Source organism: Microcebus murinus, chromosome 19 (genome assembly GCF_040939455.1).
Source record: "Microcebus murinus isolate Inina chromosome 19, M.murinus_Inina_mat1.0, whole genome shotgun sequence".
Lineage (NCBI taxonomy): Eukaryota > Metazoa > Chordata > Mammalia > Primates > Cheirogaleidae > Microcebus > Microcebus murinus.
In genome coordinates, this window is record NC_134122.1 from 45,950,588 (window position 1) to 45,969,165 (window position 18,578).

The 18,578-nt window shown below is 39.8% G+C and overlaps 1 non-coding gene across 1 annotated transcript; it reads left to right on the plus strand.

Moving 5' to 3' along the window:
• The first annotated feature begins 15,975 nt into the window (after positions 1-15,975).
• Positions 15,976-16,064, plus strand: LOC142862510 (small nucleolar RNA SNORD70). The gene has a single exon (XR_012913596.1). It is a non-coding gene; the product is annotated as a small nucleolar RNA SNORD70 (small nucleolar RNA).
• Positions 16,065-18,578: the final 2,514 nt, after the last annotated feature.

The following is an 18,578-nucleotide window of genomic DNA, read 5'->3' on the forward strand; positions in this document are numbered from 1 at the left end:
ATTCACAGAAGACCCCAAATAATCAAAGCAATCCTAAACAAAAAGCACAAAGCTGGAGGCATCATACTGCCTGACTTCAAAACATACTGTTAATACAAATCTATAGGAAGCAAATCAGCATGATATTGTCATAAAAACAGAGACATATACCAAAATGAAACAGAATTGAGAATCCAGATATAAATCCACACATTTACAGCAAGCTCATTTCTTTACAAAGGGGACAAGAACACACCATGCAGAAAGGACAGTCTCTTCAATAAATGGTGCTGGGAAAACTGGATATCCATATGCAGAAGAATGAAAGTAGACCCTTATCTCTTACCATATACAAAAATTAAATTGCAATGGATTAAAGACTTAAATCTAAGACCCAAAACTATGAAACTACTAGAAGAAAACACTGGGGAAATGATCCCGGATGTTGGTCTGGACAAAGATTTTTTGCAAAAGACTTCAAAAGCGCAGGCAACCAAAGCATATTTTTGGGACAAATTGGATAATATCAAGCTAAAGTGCTTCTTTACAACAAAGGAGAGAATCAACAAAGAGACACTGAGAATAGGAGAAAATATTTTCAAACTATCCATCTGATAAGGGATTCATAACCAGAGTATATATAGGGAGCTCAAACCACTTAATAGCAAAACAAACAAACTAAAACAAAACAAAAACCAAACAGCCTTATTTAGAAAGGAGCAAATGATCTGAATAGACAGACATTTATCAAAAGAAGACATACAAGTGGCCAATAGATATATAAAAAAATGCTCAACATCACTACTCATTTGAGAAATGCAAATCAAAACCACAATGAGATATCATCTCGCTCCAGCTAGAATAGCTTTTATCAAAAAGACGGGGAATAATTGATGCTGAGGAGCATGTGGAGAAAGAGAAGGCCTCATACACTGTAGGTGGGAAGAGAATAATTGGAATGATTCCAGCATAAAGAAAAGACAAATATTTAGGATGATGGATATGTGAATTACACTGATTGATTTTTACAAACTATATGAATGTATTAAATTATTGTACATACCCTGACAAAATAAGACAAAGTTAAAATTAAAAAAAAAAAAGAAATCTGGACATAGGATAGACTTCAATGTTGGTTTATTCAGCAGCTCAGTGATGTAACCAAGAGCCAAGTTGTTTCCTTGGTTCTATTTTGATACTACTACCGTGGGTTTATGCTGTGATAAGATAGTGAAGCAGGAGGTATGTTTCCAATAAATCCCTTCCCTCTATAGTCCTAGATTGGGGTTGACCTTAGGATAAATTGCATGAGATTTGGAAGTGAGATGTGAAGCAGCAGCCACTATGTTTGAAAGTTGCTACCGTTGCTCACGCACATTGTTCTGGCCTGATGGCTCACATCGTTGGCATGGCTTCTCCAGCCCTCATGATACCTCCTCTTCTGGCTTGGCTGAGTCCTGGGACAGGGGTGTGTGTGCATCTCTTTGGTGACAAGCACCACCGTCTCTAGGTCCTACACAGCATAAAGGTCAGATGCTGTGAGAGACAGATGCAGGTTTGTTGTTTCAGTTTGTTGTTATGGATTCCAGATTTGTCTTTGCTTTTTCTCACTTCACATCCAGCTTTTCTTATCAATGGCCCACCCTGCTTACCTGCAAGGACTGCACGCCTGCCCCCCAGATGCAGAGGCAACACGAGTCTCTTCACCAGCTCTCTTTCGTGATCTCTGGTTGATTGCTTCTCTACAGTCTCCTAAACGTCCCCTTCCAGATGCTTATTATCCCAGCTTCACCTAGAACTGTGGGAGGCATAATCCCTATAATACACTTCCTACCTTCTATCGCTCATGCAGTTCTACTGACACAACTGTGATCAATGTGAAGGTCAGAGTCCTTCACAGGTACAAGATGGCCGCCTCAGACTCGGGCAGCACATCCAGACGTGAGAACACATGCAGTGGGAGAAGTATGACTGGGGTTGAGGTTCACCTCCCCTAAAGTACTTGGTTTCATAGAGAAGGTTGGATATTAGAGCAAAATCAGAGGCCTGCCACCAAGAAGGAAAGAGTTTATAGCTGTTGGGGAGGTTACCAATGGAATTGCTGGTGTTTTATCAAGGCAGTAAAAATGGAATTTGTACCTGATAACTCTCTATGTCTGTTGGATGCTGAAATTCAGAGCATATAGGACACATGAAAAATCCGGAATTGGATTCTGAAAGAGCTACATCGGTTCCAGCAGAAGGTGGTGTGGGCTGTTGAAGGTGATAAAGAAGGAAAGGAAATCACCCAGGCATCCGCATGGGATGTTTTGGCTCAAATGAAGAAATATAAGGGAATGTGTCGGAGAAGATATTGGCACTTTAATTTCTTTGGGAATGTAATGTCCTAAGTGGATGAAATAATTTACTTAGGGTTTTTCCCCCTTACTTTCATAAAAGGAAAATAGGACTTACACTTTTAGAATTTTTATTTTAGGTGTAGTGACTTAATGTCAGGGGTTGATATTTTTCTGACTTTAGGCAAACATGTAGTGTTTAGATTGTCTTGTGTTCATAGTCATTTTTAGTTAACTATATTGGATAACAGACAAGGGATACTTTAAGATAGGCATAGATTATGGATTGAATTTTCTGCCTAGTGGATAGTGTGGTCCTCAAACTAAGCTTCTTATATCAGGGAGAAATAAAGACTTTCTCAGAGAAGCAATCACTGATGGAATTGGTGAAGATTTGGATTTGTCCTGCAGGAAGTACTCAGACCTGTGTTACACACCGAACAGCACAATAGACACTCACCAGTGTAAAAATCACGCAAAATTTAAGGTCCAGAAACTAAATTAATCGTTATCCTTTCCTAACCTACATATGAAACTTTTGTAGATCTACATTGAACTCCCATCTCACTAGTCCCAGGAGAAAGAATCCACAGAACCGCAGCACTGAGAAGGCAACCACCCAGAGGTCAGGTGGGACTCTATAGCCCCTCTCCCAGGGGCTGCCATTCCCATAGTTGGCCATAGGCTTGGCTCTTGTGCATATCAGGACATGGATCTGATTGTGGGAGATGCACATGTGTCTATACCTCTGCCCTTCTTGCTCCACCTCTTCCTTCCAACAGAAGAAGATTTGGTAATATGATTAGTCTGGTGCTGAGCCATGTTTGTGGGGGGTGGATTCATCTTAGCACATTGACATTTTGGATAAAAAAATTCTTTGTTGTGGGAGCTATCTTATGATTTGTAGGATGTTTCGCAACATTCCTAGACTGTACCCACTAGATACCAGTAGCACCCCAGCCCCTGTCAGGACAATGACATATGCCTTAAGACATTGCCCCATGTCCCCAAGGGGCAAAACCATCCCTGGTTGAGAACCACTGAGTTAAAGGAACATGTGCTTCTGTGTGTGTTTATCTTTTGCTCTGTGTATTAAAACTTTGGAGTAAGTCAAGAGGCCCTTGAGGCTGGCCATGGCAGAGACTTGTTGTAGTGTGAGAGATAATTCCCAGATTCCCTTGCCGACATGGGTAGCCAATGAGATAAAAGCAAAAATTATTGATCTGGGCTGCCAGGACAGGTCTTCAAAGAAAATAGTCACCTGCAGGTAGTGTTTTGTCCTTCTCCCCACCCTCCATCTTCCTGTGTGGTATGCAGACGGGGTGGATAGAGTTTTAGAAGACACCTTGTTACCATGAGGTGCTCTGGGAGGTGGAAGGTACATGCTAACAATAATGAAACATAATGACACAAGGGCTGCCCTAAGAGCCCTGACTTATTACCACTGGATTGTATGTTATAGCAAAAGCAAAACCCATACTTATGGGTACAGGTGATGCATAAAAGAAAGAGCTTAGAGGATTGCATGGGAGGTTTTATGTCTAGGCTAGAAGTGTCATAAATAATTTCTCCCCACATCCCATCAACCAGAATGGCTTGTGTGGCTGTCCCTGTCTGCAAAGGAGGCTAGAAGATCTCATATAAGGAAGAAGAGAAAATGAGTTCGATGAGCGCAATGAGTTGAATTGTGTCACTCCCAAAGATACAGTCTATGGAAATTCTAATCCTCAGTACCTACAAATGTGACCTTATTTGGCTATAGATTATGGCAGAAGTAATTATTAACTGTTAAGGTAAGGTCGTACTGGAATAGGATGACTTCTTAATCCAATATGGCTGATGTCCTTACAAGAAGGGGAGAGACCCGCAGACCTGTGTTGACAGTCAGAGATTGGGCGGTACATCTACAAGCACCTGTCAAGGGTTGTCAGAAAAAAACAGAAGCTAGAAGAGACAAGGCAGAGATTCTCTTCTAGTGGTTTTAGAGGGAGTGTGGCCCTAGTTACATCTTAGGTTTCAGATTTTTAGCTTCCTGAATAGTGAGTCAATAAATTTCTATTGTTGTAAGCCACCTGGTTTGTGGTAATTTGTGACAGAGCCCTAGGAAACTACTAGTACAATGAGTACTCAGCCTATTTCTGTGACAGTGTATTTTGCCTTTTCTTTGTCAATGTGTTCCAAGAGCTATTTCAACACAAGTGACAGGATAGACTGAATAGACGATGGGAGTTGTAAGACGGAGATAGAAGTAGATCATCCTTGAAGGACAGGCTCACAACCCTACTGCCTAGACAGATGTAGGGCTCCTCGTCTATGTTCTCACATAACATGTCACTCTTGTAAAGGCAAATGAGACCCTAGTAAGTGTCATCTGGGATATGTCTACTCTCCAAGTTCATGGGCATACAGAATTCTGTGTGTGGAAATTATAGAACCAATATTATAAAAACAGAGGGACTAACCTCTGCATATACTGAGTAAATAAACAGCTGGCAATAAAAACAAAGATAAAAGCAATACTCTATATATCCTATAAATGTCCTCATGAGAGTCACTGTTCATGAGTTTCATGATAGTGAGCAAGATACACATGAGTCCTTTGCTTAGGAAGCTTGTTGTGAAAAAAATTGGAAAGATAAATCCCCATTCAAGTGGAAAGGATAATAATTATTCCAAACCATAACATTTTCTAAACAACTGTTTCTTTTACTGCCTTTCTGAGAGAAGAAAACAGTGGATTCCTATACACTTTAAGAAATAACATACATTTATTTGGAAATTTAAATCCTTAAGATTGCTCATTGAATTACCTATGTCTTCTTCCTAAAAACTAATCATAATATGTATGATTTTGACCAACATTTTTGTAAAATGGAGAAATCTCATAATGCCATTTAGTGACTATTGAATATTGCTTTGTATTAACAAGGAATCATCCATGAGTTGGTATTTCCTGGGAAATTCTTTTCAACAATGTGACCTTTCTGATAGTGATATTATATTGGTAATATAAAATGCAATGGCTTTATCATTGAGAAACATTAGATTATTAGTGAATTGCATTTAACCCTTAAGTTATTATTATTATTATTATTTTTATCCAGTAGGATCTTCCATACAGAGAACAAAATTCACTTTTGGCTTGGCACAGTGGCTCATACCTGTAATCCTAGCTCTTTGGGAGTCCAAGGCAGGAGGATCGCTTGAGGCCAGGAGTTCAAGTTCAGCCTGAACAACATAGTAAGATCCTTGTCTCTAAAAAAAAACAAAAAAAAAAACAAAATTAAAGTCAGTTTTATGTACCATTTCTTCATTTCTCTGAATCCCTATGATTATTTCCTGTAATTTATAAAGTGGGGTCTAAGTTTAATATTAGAAGTATTGCAATGTTTGAGGAATAAAGAAAAAATAGAAAAACTTGTTTGTCTTTTTATTTTTATCTTAATTATGCAGGTGTGAGTTTGAACTCCTAATACTTTATTTAGAAGGTATAACAATTCCGGTAACTGCAGAATTGAAATGGTTGCATACAATAATAACTAATTCAATAGGCTAGTCTGTAACGTGGATGGTTGCCTGAACATTCTGAGTCACAGAGACATACTCGTGAGTCTTGTTCTTCTAGAGTAAATGTAGGTGTCCCTTGTTTTTCTCCTGGAGGTGGCACAGGTGATTAGATTCTGCCCCATTCAACAGGCTTCACTTTTACTGGGGACATTATGAAAATTCATTACTCCTTCCCATTCCTTCCTGAGAAGTATTCTCTTCCCCAAAACCAAGTAAGATGAAAGAATAGAAAGGGAATGGGCTGGGCATGGTGGCACACACCTGTAGTCCTACCAGTGACTTGGGAGGCTGAGGTGGAAAGATCTCTTGAGCCCAGAGAAAGACCCTGTCTCTGAAAAAAAAAAAAAAAAAAGAAAGAAAGAAAATGAAATGATCTGGAAGGATAGTGAAAGTCAAAAGGGAAAAGTTGGTCAGGAAAGGAAGGAAGGTAGTAGATCCACACACTATGTGTATAATCCTGCCATTGATCTAGTGACTTCCATATATTCAATGTCATGCACTCAATGCTATTAAAAATTTCCCACATGGCTGGGCACAGTGGCTCATGCCTGTAATCCTAGCACTCTGGGAGGCTGAGGCAAGTGGATCGCTCATGGTCAGAAGTTCGAAACCAGCCTGAGCAAGACCCCGTCTCTACTGAAAACAGAAAGAAATTAATTGGCCAACAAATATATATAGAAAAAATTAGCCGGGCATGGTGGCGTGTGCCTGTAGTCCCAGCTACTCGGGAGGCTGAGACAGAAGGATCGCTTGAGGCCAGGAGATTGAGGTTGCTGTGAGCTAAGCTGATGCCACGGCACTCACTCTAGTCTGGGCAACAAAGCGAGACTCTGTCTCAAAAAAAAAAAAAAAAAAAAAAAAAATTACCTTCATTGAAGACAGATTTCTAATATAGTTAAAAATTTTGATGTTAACAATCTTGAGAGCCAGGCACATATATGAATGTTTATGTTTGTTGAATAATGAGTATTAAGTTACAATGTCTAGCTTACTTTATTGAAAGAATACAGCATATAATATATATAACATACATGATATGTGTTAATGGACTGTTCATGTTATTGGTAAGGCTTCAGGTTAACAGTAGGCTATTAGTAGTTAAGTTTTTGTAGAGTCAAAAGTTATATGCAGATTTTCAATTACAGAGAGAGTCAGCACCCCTGACCCCAGCAATGTTCAAGGATCACTTTGTATATCTAAATTGTCTTATAATAGCTCATATACTTTCTTCTTAAAATGTTTAAAATTTATTTTGTCACCGATTTTTTCTCTACTTCTTTCCTCCTACAAAGTGATTAAAAATATTCTGAGAAAACAAAAAGTACTTTGTTTGTCATTTCTCCAAAGCATTTAGGACAAAGTGTTCTATGCAGCAGTCTCTTTGCTGTATGAATGATATGCTTACCACTTAATAGGCTTTAAATAAATGTCTTTTTGAATTGCCTCACAACTCTGCATGGTTCTAGAGTCTATGGAAACAGGCTTATCTCCATCCTATTTTTTTGGTTGTGATATTGGCAGTGTAAACTGAAATACGTCTCTGTTATTAAAATTACAATGAACATTTTATTCTAGTCTTACCGACAGTATGCAGGGAGAAAATACTCAATTATTAATAGTCACCCGGGAGTTTGTTCTTTAGCCAACCCATCTTCCATTATTTCATCACAATTTAATGGCTTTAAATATTTTTACTGATGCTCCATATCATGAATAAAAATAATTTCAGGACATGCTTTCCTCCAGACTTACGTCTTTGCACAAGAAGAAATTTATCTATCTACTCCAAGGTCCATAGAATGTTTCCTTACATTACATCCACCTAGAAGACTTGTTTTGTCTTTATAAGTGATGGTAAATCATTTAAGAAAAAAATCAACCCTTTAGTATGTCAGAATGCATTAACTATAATAGAGATTTTTATCTGGTTCATAGTGGAATTTTGGTTATAACAATAAGAAAAGAGCATCAGTCTTCTTATGCATCAGTTTATTTTTTGCTATAACAGAAACCAGTTCTCAGTATATGCTTATATATATTTTTCATAAGAAATGTTATTTCTACCTCTACAAAGCATTCAGCTCTAATAGATTCCAAATACGATAACTAAGGGTCTCATACCACAAAGAAAACCTGTAAAAATTTTAAACACTTATTATACTTCTGCTAGATTGAAAAGAGTAAGTGACATTACCAGATATAGTTAAACAATATTATACTGTTGCAGTAGAACTAATGCATTCATAGAAAGAGGCAATAATTGTTTAAAAATGTTTAAAAGTATAGAATTTTTGAATTAGTCAATCCCTTGGCATTCTTCTAGTCTAAGCTTATCATTTCAGCAGATGGGGAAAATATTGTTGAGCTCAAAATACTCTCATGTGTTCAACCCAGTGCAATCAAAGATGACAGGCAGAGCAACAACACAAGATAGAGCACCAGCTTATGCTGGAGGAATAGATGCTTCATTGGCTTTCTGTGGAAAGAGGAAGAGTTTTAAGGAAGATATATGTAAAGAGCCTACCTAGAACCAGGTGTCTAGTGTTTCCGGGAGTGAAGGAAGTGTGGAGATGCCAAAGCAGTGATTTAGAACTATCTTTGTCCATTTGGCCTGCAAAAATGAAATGCCATCAGCTGGGTAGTTTGCAAACAAAAGGAGCTTATTCTCACAGTTTTGGAGGCTGGGAAGTTCCAGATCTAGGTACCTGCTGACTAGGTGTCCAGTGAGTCCGATTCCTAGTTCATATATGGTACCTCCCTGCTGTGTCCTCCCATGGTAGAAGGGACAAATGAGCTCTCTGGGGCCTCTTTTAACCTCAATAATACCATATAGACCATCTCAGTTTAGGGTGTATGCTGTGCTGTAAATGGGCATCACTAGATTTTAGATGTATTTTGTTAATAATTGCAAGTATTTTTAGATTTGAATCAAAGGCATTATTTATAAGGCATAGCCTGTGAGATCATAAATAGGAAGTTCCCTTTTATACATTTTGTGTTTTTTTAGAGCTTTGTACATGCAAGTCTAAGAATACATGAGTGCCTTGACCTAATAAATCATGATTATTCATACTAGTTGTTCAAACTGGAGTAGTGTTGGCTTTGTATCATATGGTCCCTTTAAAGGTAAGGAGTTGTCCCTTAAAGGCCATCTGGACTTATCCTCCAAGCCTCAGAAGCTGACAGTAGCTCTCTTGCTGTTCATGTTTCAGTCACTGTCTGATCTAGGATGTGCGGCCATTCATCAATTTGATATGGCACCTGGTCCTTAAAGCTTTTTCAAATGTATAGTAAATATGATTTAGTTTATCATCACAGCAAAAAATTGCAACATATGTAGAACATTAGAATATCAGAAAATGACAATCCCACTTGTTTTAGGGACCTAACTCTCCACCCCCAAAAGGCCCCACCTCCTAACACCATCACATTAGTGATTATATTTTAACATGTGAATTTGGAAGGACACAAATGTTCAGACCAAATCAAGACCCAAAAGAAAAATATAGCAAAGCTGTAGTGACAGCAGAGCAGAGATAAAAAATATGATATCTGCAGTGGAAGGACAGTGAAGCCTTTTTGCTGAGTATCTGGGGGAGATTAAAAGAAGTTTCTGCTTCTAATGAAGGGGGTCTCCTGTTTGTTCAACCAACCATGTGAAAGAAACAAATGTATCTTGGTTTTGTGCTGACATAACAGAATGCCTGAGGCTTGGTAATTTATAAAGACTAGAAAGTATAAAGAACAGTTATAAAGAACTGTTATAAAGAACATAAATTCATTTCTTACAGTTTTGGAAGCTGGGCAGTCGGAAATCAAAGCATTGGCAGATTTGGTCTCTGGTTCCAAGATGGCACTTTGTCGCTGTGTGGTCCAGAGGGGAGGAACACTGTTTTCTCACATGGCTCAAGAACAGAGTAGAGAGACACCACCTCTGAAGCCCTTTTTATATGGGCATTAATTCATTCATGAGGCAGAGCCTTCATGACCTAAACACCTCCCAAAAGGCCCATCTCCCAACATTGTCGCATTGGTGATTGAGTTTTCAACACATGAATTTTGGGTGCCTTATTTTAGACCATAGCAAAAGGCAAATTGGGTTTGCAAAATTAAATTTACCTTTAAGGGTAAAATCTCCCACTTTGAACCAAAATAAAAGAGTTATCTTTCTAAAATGCTAAATCTAGCTTTCTCTCAAAATGTCAGGTTTGTGTACAATGAATGAGATCACCATTTTTTTGAAAGTGTTTCTTGTCCAGTGTGTGTGTGTGTGTGTGTGTATTCTGGTCCTTAAACTCCTGGCTGTGGATCTGTAAGCCGTGACCTGTCTGATCAATGAAGAACCTATTCTGCATTGGAGGTGGCATAGAATGGTTTGGCTGGGAGCAAATATGCTGCAATGTATCAACCCCACTTCTAGGTATAGATCCACAAGGAACTGCTCACACACATTGATAAAGAAACATGTACAAGTTGCAGAATTGTGTGTGGTAGCAAAGAGGGGAGGGTGGATCTCAGAAAATGGTGTTGAGTAAGAAATAAGAGAAACAGAATGAGTGTTGTTTTAGTCCGTTTTGTGTTGCTATAACAGAGTATCATGATCTGGTAATTTATAAACAATAATTGACTTGACTCATGTTTTTGAAGACTGGGAAGTCCAAGAGCATAGCACCAGCAACTGGTGAGCTGCTTTTTGCTCTGTCATCCCACGGTAGAAGGTGGACGGGCAAGAGGAGTGAGAGAAAGAGGGACCTGAACTCCTGTTTATAACATGCTTTTGTGATAACTAACCCACTCTTGTGATGGCTTTAATCTATTGGTGAGGACAGAGCCCTCGTGACCTAATCACCTCTTATTTGGCCTCACCTTCCAACACTGTTGCATTGTGGATTAAGTTTCCAACATATGAAATTTGGGGGACACATTCAAACCACAGCAACAACTATGGTCGAATTTGCATAAATCAAACATTCACACTATATATTTTACAAATTCAATCGTACGTGTTGAATATATTAGACATTTACCTTTGCCTGGGAGGGTTTAGGAGATATGAATGAGTTAGAAATAAATGAGCAAGTTAAAAAATACTTCTAAGGCAGAGAGTACATCTAGCAAGAAACAATGGTGATTGTCTGCAATGAATGGAGGAATGAAATTTATTTCAATTTTCATATCTGAGGTCAAAAGAAAGAACAGAAAGGGGAAAGAAAGAGAGAATAAAGGAGGGAAGACAGGAAGAAAAGGGAACAAAGAAATTTTTGTAATAACAAATTGAAGTCAACTATAGAACAAGATGAAGGAGAAGATGCTGATCATGTCCTGTGGAACTCTACTGTTTACTGATCAGTTAATAAGAAGGTCATAAATATTCATTGTCTTGCTCCCTCGCTCCCGCCTGCCTGTCCTCCTTCCCATAAAATAAACTATAAACAATCCTCTTTCGGTCATCATTGAGAGGGAAAGGGAGGCATATAACAGAGATACGTGAGTCTCTAAGGTTGCTTCTCTTTAGGGGAAGCAGGTGTTGTCATTTGCTGATAATTTTCCACACGTGCTGCCACATTTTCCAATTTGCTAAAAACATTGTTTACCGTTTGCCATTTATCATGTTTGAAGAGCCTGTTTACCATATTAGAGAACAAGCCCATGCACCACTCAGAACTCAAGTAACTGAGAAACGAACCCTGGTTTATTTAGAAAAATTTAAAACACGAGACTATGTATACTTGCAAGTTCTGACCGCACACAATAAAACACAGTTGAGGAAATGATTTGGAAACTTTGGAGAGAAACTGTCCTGTTCTCCCTTCAGGATGAAGACGTTCGTTTCCCTGCAGCTGGTCAGCTTGCAGCGCTGCTGCTGAGTCCTGCTCTGGGCATTGCCTTGGCGGAAGGACGGGGCCTGAGTCCTGCAGGGAGCTCCCATGCCCGGGCAGCCTGCATGCAAAAGCCTAGTTCTGCAAGGTCCATGTCCCCATGCCTTGGGGAAGACCAACTCTGATGGGCCCGTCCAGCGGACCTACTGAGACTCTGTTTCCCTTGGGGGAACTGAAGCTAAAACAATAACAAGAAAATTTCCCAATGAAGGAAAAGAGACACTTGAGATGACTTGATGTCCTGTCACCAACACTGCTACAGTGACTTCAGTTCTGCAAAAGAACAATGATCACAGTCTTAACAATGCTGCTGCTAACAACAGAGTGCTGGCTTTGTTAGCGTACTGAACCGTGGAATTACAGAGACTGGCAGGACATGGCCTAGAGAATCTTAGGATGAGTGAACTTTCTAGACAATTATTTAACCACACATTTTCTTGGATCTAAGTAGATATGTCTTTGATATGCCTGCTCACAGTCATAAGAAAATTGAGGCAGTAAATCTCTGGAATATAGATTAATTCACTAGTAGGGTTTTCTGTGATCCTCTAAACCCTGGAATCAGTGGAGAAGATAATAAAAAAATTATGTTTATATTATCTAGAGTAGATAATCCAGCTTTTATTTATTTTTGTTTTGCCAGCCATGATGTGCTCTCAAATTACTTTTCATTCCGTAAGTCCTCGCCAGTTTAGGTTGCTAAGACACAGGCAAAATCTTGCAGGGAGCAAAATATGTATCAGAGATGAACATTCAGAGGTGAGCAAGGCTGACGTATTTGTATCAGGTTTTCTTCCTAAAATGTTGTACTTGGAATGTGTTGCATTCCATAAGCACAGAGAATTCCAGTGACTTTTTAAAGACTCCTTAAAAGGATTTGTTAAGGAAAAGTACCTCTTGGGAAGAAGGAAGCAGATAGACTTTAAGGAATTTATAATCCAGTAGAAGAAAAATATATATAACCTAGAAAACCTGGGATACGGTTAGAAAACAGTATACAATAATTGATATTGCAGTTCTATATTGAAAACATTAACTTTTTCAAAGACATAGTTTCAAAAAATAGAACCAAGTCGGGTGATCAACAGAATAGATAATAAGTCAGTGAATCCCAGACACCCCTAGCTGTGGGGCAGGGTTGGTCTTCCTGCTGAATTTACAGATACAAAAGGGGTGAGCAAACTGGCTGAGATGACAGATCCTCACTGCCAAGGGGCAACTGGGGAATTGGGGCATAACGTGGGCAGGGGGGAGTCTCTCGAATGCTGGAGACGGTCAGGGGGCCACAGAGGACCCCTGCTCTCCCATGATCACCATGCTAACAAAGGGCACAGGCCCTCAGGAGTGGAAGTTTGGTCACCCCATCGGGCAAGGAACCACAGCTAGCCACAGTTCCTGCTGAGAATGAAAAACAAACAAACAAGGAATGGGTACAAGACAATGTAGCAACTTCATAAATACTCTGATGCAATTTTACGACATATCCAGTTTCAAAATCAAGGTCTAGTGTCATTATGAGTATTTTTCCCTTCCTTTAATATGAATGTATTTGCATCTATATTAACCAATTCTTGTTCTCTTCCTCCCTTTCCTGTTTCATTTTTATCTAACAAGATGCGTTGATAGTGAATAACCTTATTTCTATATACTTAAGAGACAGGGTAGCAAAGACAGAGTGATAAAAGCAGTAAACATTAACCAAGGATGGACGAAGTGCACATTTAAGTCTCCTCTTTTGGGGGGATTAGCATTTGCTTGGTTATATGAAGGGTGGTTGTATCATGTTGGGTGGAAGGATGGTTTTGCTTGTGTCATTATTTGGAAGATAAATGTGGTTAAAAGGAGGTGTTTACGGATATCATGCTGATGAGCAGCAGGCTGTGCGGGATTGTGCTGGGTCACCTTGGCTAACGCTGGGCACTACTTGTCATAGAATTCCCTGTGCTCTAGGTTTCTGGATTCAAGAGGCAGAAAGGAAGGGAAGGAGCATATGCTCCTCTCAGAAGATGAATATAGGCAGAGACACTGATGGACAGATTCAGCAAGATTGGTGGATCCCAACAGCTGACTCCATGCCCAACTGGCTTCCCAATGGTGGCCCTACTGACCAACAGTGGCCCCGGGGCCCACCACCAGACACATGCCAATAGGCCCCAAAGTGTCCACACAGAGGTGGCAGCTTCTCCTAGAACTCTCAGCAAGCTCTCCTTTCCTGTCCCACCTGGGCAGTCAGGCATCTTAGCCTGCTCAGGCTGCTACAACAAAATACCATAGACTGGGTGGCTTGAACAACAGACATTTATTTGTCACCGTCCTGGAGGCAGGGAAGTCCAAGATCAAGGTGTCAGCTCATTCGGTTCCTGGTAAGGGCCTGCTTCCTGGCTTGCAAATGGCTATTTTCTTGCTGAATCCTCACATGGTAGAGAAAGAAAAGCAGAAGTAGCCGTCTTCTCTTTCATTTTCTTATGAGGGCACTAATCTCATCACAAAGGCTCCAACCTCACGACCTGATTACCTCCCAAAGGTCCCATCTTCAAATGCTGTCACTCTGGAGGTTAGGGTTTTAACATATGAATTTGATGGGGGCAGGGACACATTTATCAGTCCATAACACTCTTGGAATCCCCTGAAAGCTGGATTATCATGACGCGTCAATACTTATGATGGACCGATTAGTGAGAATTATTCTAATTTCCTGCTCCCCTCCCCCTGTACACATCAACTTCTCCAGCTCCTTCCACCTTTGCAAAATCTCTAATTTCTATAATAAATCTTATTCCTAAAACATGCATATGGCCTCTGATTCCTGGGCTGAAGCATGAGTGAGACAGGTGGGATGGGACCAAGCACAGCTACTTTTAGGACAGGCAGGAGGTGACCTGGACAGAATAGGCAGCAAGTTAGGGAGTGGCAGAAACGTGTTTGCATCCACCAGGGAGTGGGGCTGGATTAGAGAGAGGCTTGAATGAAGCAGCAGAAATGGAATTTGGTGCTAGAGGCAAGTCAGAAGCCACCACTGGCCTCTTAAAAAAGGAAACGATGAGAGAAACTATAAAGTTGTCAGCCAGTGAATTTCTCTCCCATATGAAAAAACAATGGTGAAATGTATGATAAAAAGTTAATCGAGTATATTAACAAAAATCATTGATTTTATTGAAGAGAAATATCAGAAATAATATGTTAAATTGATATAGACATTAAACATTTTTTGAAAGGTTCTCACACTTGAGGTAAGATGCAACATACTCTTTTTTTCATATAGAATGCAAGGGCTTAGAAACATGAAACCAAGACTTCATAAATGAGCAACTTTTTTCTAGACAAAGAAATAGAAGAATTGGTTTTCTTACAAATGAGTGTGAAAACAAGCCACTTTTCATTTTTTCTTTTTTTTTTGGAGACAGAGTCTCACTCTTGTTGTCCCAGGCTAGAGTGTCGTGGCATCAGCCTAGCTCACAGCAACCTCAAACTCCCGGGCTCAAGCAATCTTCCTGCCTCAGCCTCCCAAGTAGCTGGGACTACAGGTATGCGCCACCATGCCCGGCTAATTTTTTCAATATATTTTTAGTTGGCCAATTAATTTCTTTCTATTTTTAGTAGAGACAGGGTCTCGCTCTTGCTCAGGCTGGTCTCGAACTCCTGACCTTGACCAATCTGCCCACCTCAGCCTCTCAGAGTGCTGGGATTACAGGTGTGAGCCACTGTGCCCAGCCGACTTTTCATTTTTATAAATGGTAAGTGGTAAGTTATGTACAACTATGACACTATAGCAATGTTTTTCAAGTGCAATCACAAAGTGTGTCATGGGAGAAGCCATTTTTTTTTTTTTTAAAGGGTGTTTAGGGAGAAGGTAGGCACTATATTCCACTTTTGGAAATTTACAATGCCTATTATTAGATATTAGTTAATAAAGGGTTATGAGAAGGTGTGCAGTAATTTAGTCTAACTCAGTGAGTTTTTGTAAGTTTCAAAATGTCCACTTCATTCCATAAAACACTTAACCAGATGCCATTTACATCAGAGGAAGAGATTGCCCATGAAACTGACCCACGGTAAAACATTTGCTATTAACGTGGTCTGATTTTATACATTTTGCACTTAGACAAGTGTATCATCATGCAGAAATATAGGTATCACCACTACATTTTACATAAAACGAAGGGAAACTATCAATAAACTTGAGAAAGTAGTAATTTCACCTGTCCCTTAAAATAGACATGCCTGTCAATGACGTATTCTTTTTGGAACTGAATCTAAGTGATCCAACTCAAATATTCATTACCAACACTGAGAGAGCAATGAAAAATAAAAAAAATAAATAAAAAATAAATATGGGCACACAGTTGTTATAAAGACATACATAGTAAATGGTTTCTCATATGTAATTTTATTTTATGTTATTCTGCTGTTACATAGAGCATAACATTTTCTCAAGCCTTTTTTTTGACTCTAGTCAATGATTAGCAACATGCAATGGTGGCCCATGTTCCCCAAAAGCCATCACTAGACAAATTGGATACCCTCTCATCTGTGCACAAAGATGCACAGAAAAGTACTCACGTTTTAGACTTGGGCTTGTGTATTTTAATTCGTTTTCCATTTCTAGTATATTAGGAAATGATAATGCACTTTTAGTCTGCCAAAAAGCAATGCTTGTATTTCTGGCAGTGACACATTACTGCTATTCCGTAGTAAAGCGGATACCAGAGCTACAAAGGCAGGAGGTAAGCTGTTAACTTAAACAGTAGCAAATAAAGAGTGAATTAGAAAACTCAGCTGTTGTCGCAGATATCCGTGACCTCCATAACGTACATCATATAGGAGGCATTTCAATTTGTGATCTCTAACCTAGAAATGTCAATGGTTTCCTAGTCGTCCTAATGCCTCTGGTTTCCTACTACAAAGGAATACATTAAGATCACGGAAGAGTTGCTTACTGAAAGGAAACCCCTGAAAAAGAGTAAGGGAGGGAATGTAGAAATTCATAAATTACGTAGAATACTCTGTAATTAACTGTATTTCTGTATCTTTAAAGTAATACAAAACACGGTCACTTGTAGAACTGGTTCAGATTACTTACATGCCAAATACATTTTTAGTCTTCTGTGTGTTTGGAAGTTACTTATGTTTATATGAAATGAAGCTGTTAATACCTTTTGCAGCAGTGACTGCAAACCAGAAAGCTAAGACAAACACAAATCCAGAAACAGAGTTTCCCAAGCTGCAGTGTGAAAAGACTATAAACAGTTGATTCCATGCACATGAATGGATTTCTTCACTCTAGGAAACCCAAAGGGAGTAAGTGTAGAGAGGCATAAAAGGGTTCCTTGAGGGGAAGAAGGATGCTTCCTGCATGCATTTAATTTTCTCTCCCTCTCTGACATCATCTCCTTCTGCACGGTCTGACTTCCATAAAGTTGGTATCTGTAAGCCCTACGTAACGATGAGCTTGTTGTCTTTGCGTGTCTTTATTTAGTATATCAAGTTCTATCAGGGCCTGATCAAAAGCAATTTTAGTCACTGGATAGGCAAACTCTGGGTTATTAAGGATCACACAGTAAAATTCAGAAAATTTAAGAGACATCCATCCCTGGGCAACTTGTTTGTGTGGGTTGTGTCTCTTTCTTGCTTACACCAAATGCCCCTTGGTAAGATGCTTCTTAGAAATTATCTATGGTATGTTTTCTATCATCACCACATGCAACTTGAGCGAGTTGTTGGGGACTGACATTATACTTTCCTGGTTTAAGAATTAAATTTAGTGATTAATATACGTGCTCTGCCCAGAGCACTTGAGAGTAATGTGTTCTGGACAGGGTCCAGGTAACAAACAAGGTTGCTGCCTAGAGGCATAACAAAGGCCTGAGTTTCTGCATGTAGGCAAGAGCTGCCCAGCCCCATGAGAAATGGAGGCCTTGAGGGCACATGATAAACGCATTGTTCCTATTATTGTTGCTTGGCCCTGTAAGATGGCTGGATAGTCAATGATGGGTAAAATTCCTCAAGAAGGAACAACCTAAGACATGCACAGCCGCCGGGGGGCCAGCCAAGAGGAACTGGGGACGGAAAGTGCCCCCTGTGGCTGCCTTGCTTAATCTTGCTTATCTCAGCCTGTGACCTATGCCTGGAAACTTTGAGTCAGTAAACATCTGTTTCCTTAGGCTACGTGTTCTGGAACAAATGACTATTACTGCAACGTCTGGGTGGTCATGTATAAGGAGCTAACTTTGATTTTTTTGGGGTATAAAAATAAACTGACCAGTGCATTGGGCACTCGAGTCTTGTACTGTCTTGGTGAGTGTCTGTGTCTTTCTTTCTGTGTCCCTTTGTTCTGTGTTCAGCCCCCGTCCTGTAAACAGGCCACGGCACAAGGTAAGGGAAGTAATTTCCTTTCACTTTCAGATTAAAGGGCTTACTTTCTGGATCAGCTGTATTGGCTGTTAAATATCTATCCAACAATTCCAGGGCCAGTACTGTTGTGCAGATGGATCTCAGTTTAGACTCCATTTTCTCCTCAGCCACCGCTTCTTGTCAGTTTTCTGCTTGATGCTGGACGTGGTCCTCCAGGTGGACCTGCCGCACCACCTTCTGGCTTTGCAGGATCTTCTCTGGAGGAGGTGGCTGTGTGCCGTGGTGGCTGGCACTGCCCTGTGGGCCAGGTCCTGTTCTAGAGCCCACCAGGGTCTCCCCACTCTGATGTGCTTTGGGCTTAGAGCAGGACTCTTTGGGCTCTAACTCAGTGTTTTTAAACATTTTGAAACTTTCATTAGTGTTTTCCAGATAAGGAAAAGCCAACCTGGGAAGGACAGGGGATGAA